The sequence below is a fragment of the Megalopta genalis genome, unplaced genomic scaffold (genome assembly GCF_051020955.1).
Source record: "Megalopta genalis isolate 19385.01 unplaced genomic scaffold, iyMegGena1_principal scaffold0034, whole genome shotgun sequence".
Taxonomy (NCBI): Eukaryota; Metazoa; Arthropoda; class Insecta; order Hymenoptera; family Halictidae; genus Megalopta; species Megalopta genalis.
Genome location: NW_027476103.1, coordinates 974064 through 980774, shown reverse-complemented (window position 1 = coordinate 980774; position 6711 = coordinate 974064).

Genomic DNA, 6711 nt, shown 5'->3' with positions numbered 1-6711 from the left:
TACAATTGTTCATTTGATCAATTGTACAATTGTTCATTTGTTCAATTGTACAATTGTTCATTTGATCAATTGTACAATTGTTCATTTGATCAATTGTACAATTGTTCATTTGTTCAATTGTACAATTGTTTATTTGTTCAATTGTACAATTGTTCATATGTTCAATTGTACAATTGTTCATTTGTTCATTTGTTCATTCGTTCATTTGTTCATTTGTTCATTCGTTCATTTGTTCATTTGTTCAATTGTGCAATTGTTCATTAGTTCATTTGTTCTTTTGTTCACTTGTTCTTTTGTTCACTTGTTCATTTGTTCAGTTGTTCATTTGTTCAGTTGTTCAGATGTTCATTTGATCATTTGTTCATTCGTTCATTCGTTCATTCGTTCATTTGTTCAAATGAACAATTGTACAATTGTTCATTTGTTCATTTGTTCATTCGTTCATTTGTTCATTTGTTCACTTGTTCATTTGTTCATTTGTTCATTTGTTCATTTGTTCATTTGTTCACTTGTTCATTTGTTCATTTGTTCATTTGTTCAATTGTACAATTGTACAATTGTTCATTTGTTCATTTGTTCATTTGTTCATTTGTTCATTTGTTCATTTGTTCACTTGTTTATTTGTTCATTTGTTCATTTGTTCATTTGTTCATTTGTTCATTTGTTCATTTGTTCATTTGTTCATTTGTTCATTTGTTCATTTGTTCATTTGTTCATTTGTTCATTTGTTCATTCGTTCATTCGTTTTATTTGTTCAGATGTTCATTTGTTCATTTGTTCATTTGTTCATTTGTTCAATTTGTTCATTTGTTCATTTGTTTATTTGTTCATTTGTTCATTTGTTCAGATGTTCATTTGTTCATTTGTTCATTTGTTCAATTTGTTCATTTGTGCATTTGTTCATTTGTGCATTTGTGCATTTGTTCATTTGTTCAGATGTTCATTTGTTCATTTGTTCATTTGTTCACGTGTTCAGATGTTCATTTGTTCATTTGTTCATTTGTTCACGTGTTCATTTGTTCATTTGTTCAATAGTTCAATAGTTCTTTTGTTCATTTGTTCATTTGTTCATTTGTTCATTTGTTCATTTGTTCATTTGTTCATTTGTACATTTGTTCATTTGTTCATTTGTTCATTTGTTCATTTGTTCATTTGTTCATTTGTTCATATGTTCATTTGTTCATTTGTTCATTTGTTCATTTGTTCATTTGTTCATTTGTTCATTTGTGCATTTGTTCATTTGTTCATTTGTTCACTCGTTCATTTGTTCATTTGTTCTTTTGCCTAATTCTTCATTTCTTCATTTGTTCAATTGTACAATTGTTCATTTGTTCATTTGTCCATTTGTTCATTTGTTCATTTGTTCATTTGTTCATTTGTTCATTTGTTCATTTGTTCATATGTTCATTTGTTCAATTGTACAATTATTCATTTGTTCATTTGTCCATTCGTTTATTTGTCCACTTGTTCATTTGTTCATTTGTACATTTGTTCATTTGTTCACTTGTTCATTTGTCCACTTGTTCATTTGATCATTTGTTCATTCGTTCATTCGTTCATTCGTTCATTTGTTCAATTGTACAATTGTACAATTGTTCATTTGTTCATTTGTTCATTCGTTCATTTGTTCATTTGTTCACTTGTTCATTTGTTCATTTGTTCATTTGTTCACTTGTTCATTTGTTCATTTGTTCATTTGTTCATTTGTTCATTTGTTCATTTGTTCATTTGTTCCTTTGTTCATTTGCTCATTTGTTCACTTGTTCTTTTGTTCACTTGATCATTTGTTCATTTGTTCTTTTATCCAATTCTTCATTTCTTCATTTGTACAATTGTACAATTGTTCATTTGTTCATTTGTTCATTTGTTCATTTGTTCATTTGTTCATTTGTTCATTTGTTCATTTGTTCATTTCTTCAATTGTTCAATTGCTCAATTGTTCATTTGTCCAATTGTACAATTTTTCATTTGTTCATTTGTACAATTGTTCATTTGTTCATTCGTTCATTCGCTCATTTGTTCATTTGGTCATTTGTTCATTTGTTCATTTGTTCATTTGTCCATTTGTTCATTTGTTCATTTGTTCATTTGTTCATATATTCATTTGTTCAATTGTACAATTATTCATTTGTTCATTTGTCCATTCGTTTATTTGTCCACTTGTTCATTTGTTCATTTGTACATTTGTTCATTTGTTCACTTGTTCATTTGTCCATTTGTTCATTTGTTCATTTGTCCATTCGTTCATTTGTCCACTTGTTCATTTGTTCATTTGTTCATTTGTTCATTTGTTCATTGGTTCATTTGTTCAATTGTACAATTGTTCATTTGTTCATTTGTTCAATTGTACAATTGTTCATTTGTTCATTTGTTCAATTGTACAATTGTACAACTGTTGATCTGCTCATTTGTTCATTTGTTCATTTGTTCATTTGTTCAATTGTACAATTGTTCATTTGTTCATTTGTTCATTTGTCCATTTGTTCAATTGTACAATTGTTCATTTGTTCAATTGTACAATTGTTCATTTTTTCATTCGTTCATTCGCTCATTTGTTCATTTGGTCATTTGTTCATTTGTACATTTATTCATTTATTCATTTGTTCATTTGTTCATTCGTTCATTTGTTCACTTGTTCATTTGTTCATTTGTTCATTTGTTCATTTGACCATTCGTTCATTTGTCCACTTGTTAATTTGATCATTTGTTCATTTGTTCATTCGTTCATTCGTTCATTTGTTCAATTGTACAATTTTTCATTTGTTCAATTGTACAATTGTTCATTTGTTCAATTGTACAATTGTTCATATGTTCAATTGTACAATTTCTTATTTGTTCATTCGTTCATTCGTTCATTTGTTCACTTTGTACATTTCTTCATTTGTTCATTTGTTCATTTGTTCATTTGTCCATTCGTTCATTTGTCCACTTGTTAATTTGTTCATTTGTTCATTTGTTCATTCGTTCATTGGTTCATTTGTTCAATTGTACAATTGTACAGTTGTTGATTTGTTCAATTGTACATTTGTTCATTTGTTCACTTGTTCGTTTGTTCATTTGATCATTTGTTTATTTATTCATTTGTTCATTTTTTCAATTTATCATTTGTTCATTCGTTCATTCGTTCATTCGTTCATTTGCTTCTTTTTGTTCATTTGTCCATTTGTTCATTTGTTCATTTGTTCATTTGTTCATTTGTTCATTTGTTCAACAATTAATTTGTTCATTTGTTCATTAATTCATTGGTTCATTTGTTCAATAGTTTATTTGTTCATTTGTTCATTTGATCATTTGTTCATTTGTTCATTTGTTCATTTGTTCATTTGTTCATTTGTTCATTTGTTCAATTGTTCATTTGTTCATTTGTTCATTTGTTCATTTCTTCATTTGTCCATTTGTTCATTTGGTCCTTTGTCCAATTCTTCATTTCTTCATTTCTTCACTTGTTCATTTGTTCACTTGTTCATTTGGTCATTTGTTCATTTCATCATTTGTTCATTTGTTTATTTGTCCATTTGTTCATTTGTTCATTTGTCCATTCGTTCATTTGTCCACTTGTTCATTTGTTCATTTGTTCATTTGTCCATTCGTTCATTTGTCCACTTGTTCATTTGTTCATTTGTTCATTTGTTCATTCGTTCATTTGTTCAATTGTGCAATTGTACAATTGTTCACTTGTTCATTTGTTCACTTGTTCATTTGTTCATTTGTTCATTTGATCATTTGTTCATTTGTTTATTTGTTCATTTGTTCATTTCTTCAATTGTTCAATTGCTCAATTGTTCATTTGTTCATTTGTACATTTGTTCATTTGTTCACTTGTTCATTTGTCCACTTGTTCATTTGTTCATTTGTCCATTCGTTCATTTGTCCACTTGTTCATTTGTTCATTTGTTCATTTTTTCATTCGTTCATTGGTTCATTTGTTCAATTGTACAATTGTTCATTTGTTCATTTGTTCAATTGTACAATTGTACAACTGTTGATTTGCTCATTTGTTCATTTGTTCATTTGTTCAATTGTACAATTGTTCATTTGTTCATTTGTTCATTTGTTCATTTGTTCGTTTGTTCATTTGTTCATTTGTTCAATTGTACAATTGTTCATTTGTTCATTTGTTCAATTGATCATTTGTTCAATTGTACAATTGTTCATTTGTTCAATTGTACAATTGTTCATTTGTTCATTTATTCAATTGTACAATTGTTCATTTGTTCAATTGTACAATTGTTCATTTGTTCATATATTCAATTGTACAATTGTTCATTTGTTCATTTATTCAATTGTGCAATTGTTCATTTGTTCACTTGTTCGTTTGTTCATTTGATCATTTGTTTATTTATTCATTTGTTCATTTTTTCAATTTATCATTTGTTCATTCGTTCATTCGTTCATTCGTTCATTTGTTTCTTCTTGTTCATTTGTCCATTTGTTCATTTGTTCATTTGTTCATTCGTTCATTCGTTCATTCGTTCATTTGTTCAATTGTACAATTGTACAATTGTACATTTGTTCATTTGTTCATTCGTTCATTTGTTCGTTTGTTCACTTGTTCATTTGTTCATTCGTTCATTCGTTCATTCGTTCATTTGTTCATTTGTTCACTTGTTCATTTGTTCATTTGTTCATTTGTTCATTTGTTCATTTGTTCATTTGTTCATTTGTTCATTTGTTCATTCGTTCATTCGTTCATTTGTTCATCTGTCCATCTGTTCATCTGTTCATTTGTTCATTTGTTCATTTGTTCATTTGTTCATTTGTTCAATCGTTCATTCGTTCATTCGTTCATTCGTTCATTCGTTCATTTGTTCATTTGTTCATTTGTTCATTTGTTCATTTGTTCATTTGTTCATTTGTTCATTTGTTCATTTGTTCATTTGTTCATTTGTTCATTTGTTCATTTGTTCATTTGTTCATTTGTTCATTTGTTCATTTGTTCATTTGTTCATTTGTTCATTTGTTCATTTGTTCATTTGTTCATTTGTTCATTTGTGCATTTGTTCATTTGTTCATTTGTTCACTCGTTCATTTGTTCATTTGTTCATTTGCCCAATTCTTCATTTCTTCATTTGTTCAATTGTACAATTGTTATTTGTTCATTTGTTCATTTGTTCATTCGTTCATTCGTTCATTTGTTCGTCTGTTCATTTGTTCAGATGTTCATTTGTTTATTTGTTCATTTGTTCATTTGTTCATTTGTTCAGATGTTCATTTGTTCAGATGTTCATTTGTTCATTTGTTCATTTGTTCATTTGTTCATTTGTTCATTTGTTCATTTGTTCAATTGTTCATTTGTTCATTTGTTCATTTCTTCATTTGTCCATTTGTTCATTTGGTCCTTTGTCCAATTCTTCATTTCTTCATTTCTTCACTTGTTCATTTGTTCACTTGTTCATTTGGTCATTTGTTCATTTCATCATTTGTTCATTTGTTTATTTGTCCATTTGTTCATTTGTTCATTTGTCCATTCGTTCATTTGTCCACTTGTTCATTTGTTCATTTGTTCATTTGTCCATTCGTTCATTTGTCCACTTGTACATTTGTTCATTTGTTCATTTGTTCATTCGTTCATTTGTTCAATTGTGCAATTGTACAATTGTTCACTTGTTCATTTGTTCACTTGTTCATTTGTTCATTTGTTCATTTGATCATTTGTTCATTTGTTTATTTGTTCATTTGTTCATTTGTTCATTTGTTCATTTGTTCATTTGTTCATTTGTTCAATTGTTCATTTGTTCATTTGTTCAATTGTTCAATTGTTCATCTGTTCAATTGTACAATTGTTCATTTGTTCAATTGTACAATTGTTTATTTGTTCAATTGTACAATTGTTCATTTGTTCAATTGTACAATTGTTCATTTGTTCAATTGTACAATTGTTCATTTGTTCAATTGTACAATTGTTCATTTGTTCAATTGTACAATTGTTCATTTGTTCAATTGTACAATTGTTCATTTGTTCATTTGTTCATTCGTTCATTCGCTCATTTGTTCATTTGGTCGTTTGTTCATTCGTTCATTCGTTCATTTGTTCAATTGTACAATTGTACAATTGTTCATTTGTTCATTTGTTCATTTGTTCATTTGTTCATTTGTCCATTTGTTCACTTGTTCATTTGTTCATTTGTTCATATGTTCATTTGTTCTATTGTACAATTGTTCATTTGTTCAATTGTACAATTGTTCATTTGATCAATTGTACAATTGTTCATTTGTTCAATTGTACAATTGTTCATTTGATCAATTGTACAATTGTTCATTTGATCAATTGTACAATTGTTCATTTGTTCAATTGTACAATTGTTTATTTGTTCAATTGTACAATTGTTCATATGTTCAATTGTACAATTGTTCATTTGTTCATTTGTTCATTCGTTCATTTGTTCATTTGTTCATTCGTTCATTTGTTCATTTGTTCAATTGTGCAATTGTTCATTAGTTCATTTGTTCTTTTGTTCACTTGTTCTTTTGTTCACTTGTTCATTTGTTCAGTTGTTCATTTGTTCAGTTGTTCAGATGTTCATTTGATCATTTGTTCATTCGTTCATTCGTTCATTCGTTCATTTGTTCAAATGTACAATTGTACAATTGTTCATTTGTTCATTTGTTCATTCGTTCATTTGTTCATTTGTTCACTTGTTCATTTGTTCATTTGTTCATTTGTTCATTTGTTCATTTGTTCACTTGTTCATTTGTTCATTTGTTCATTTG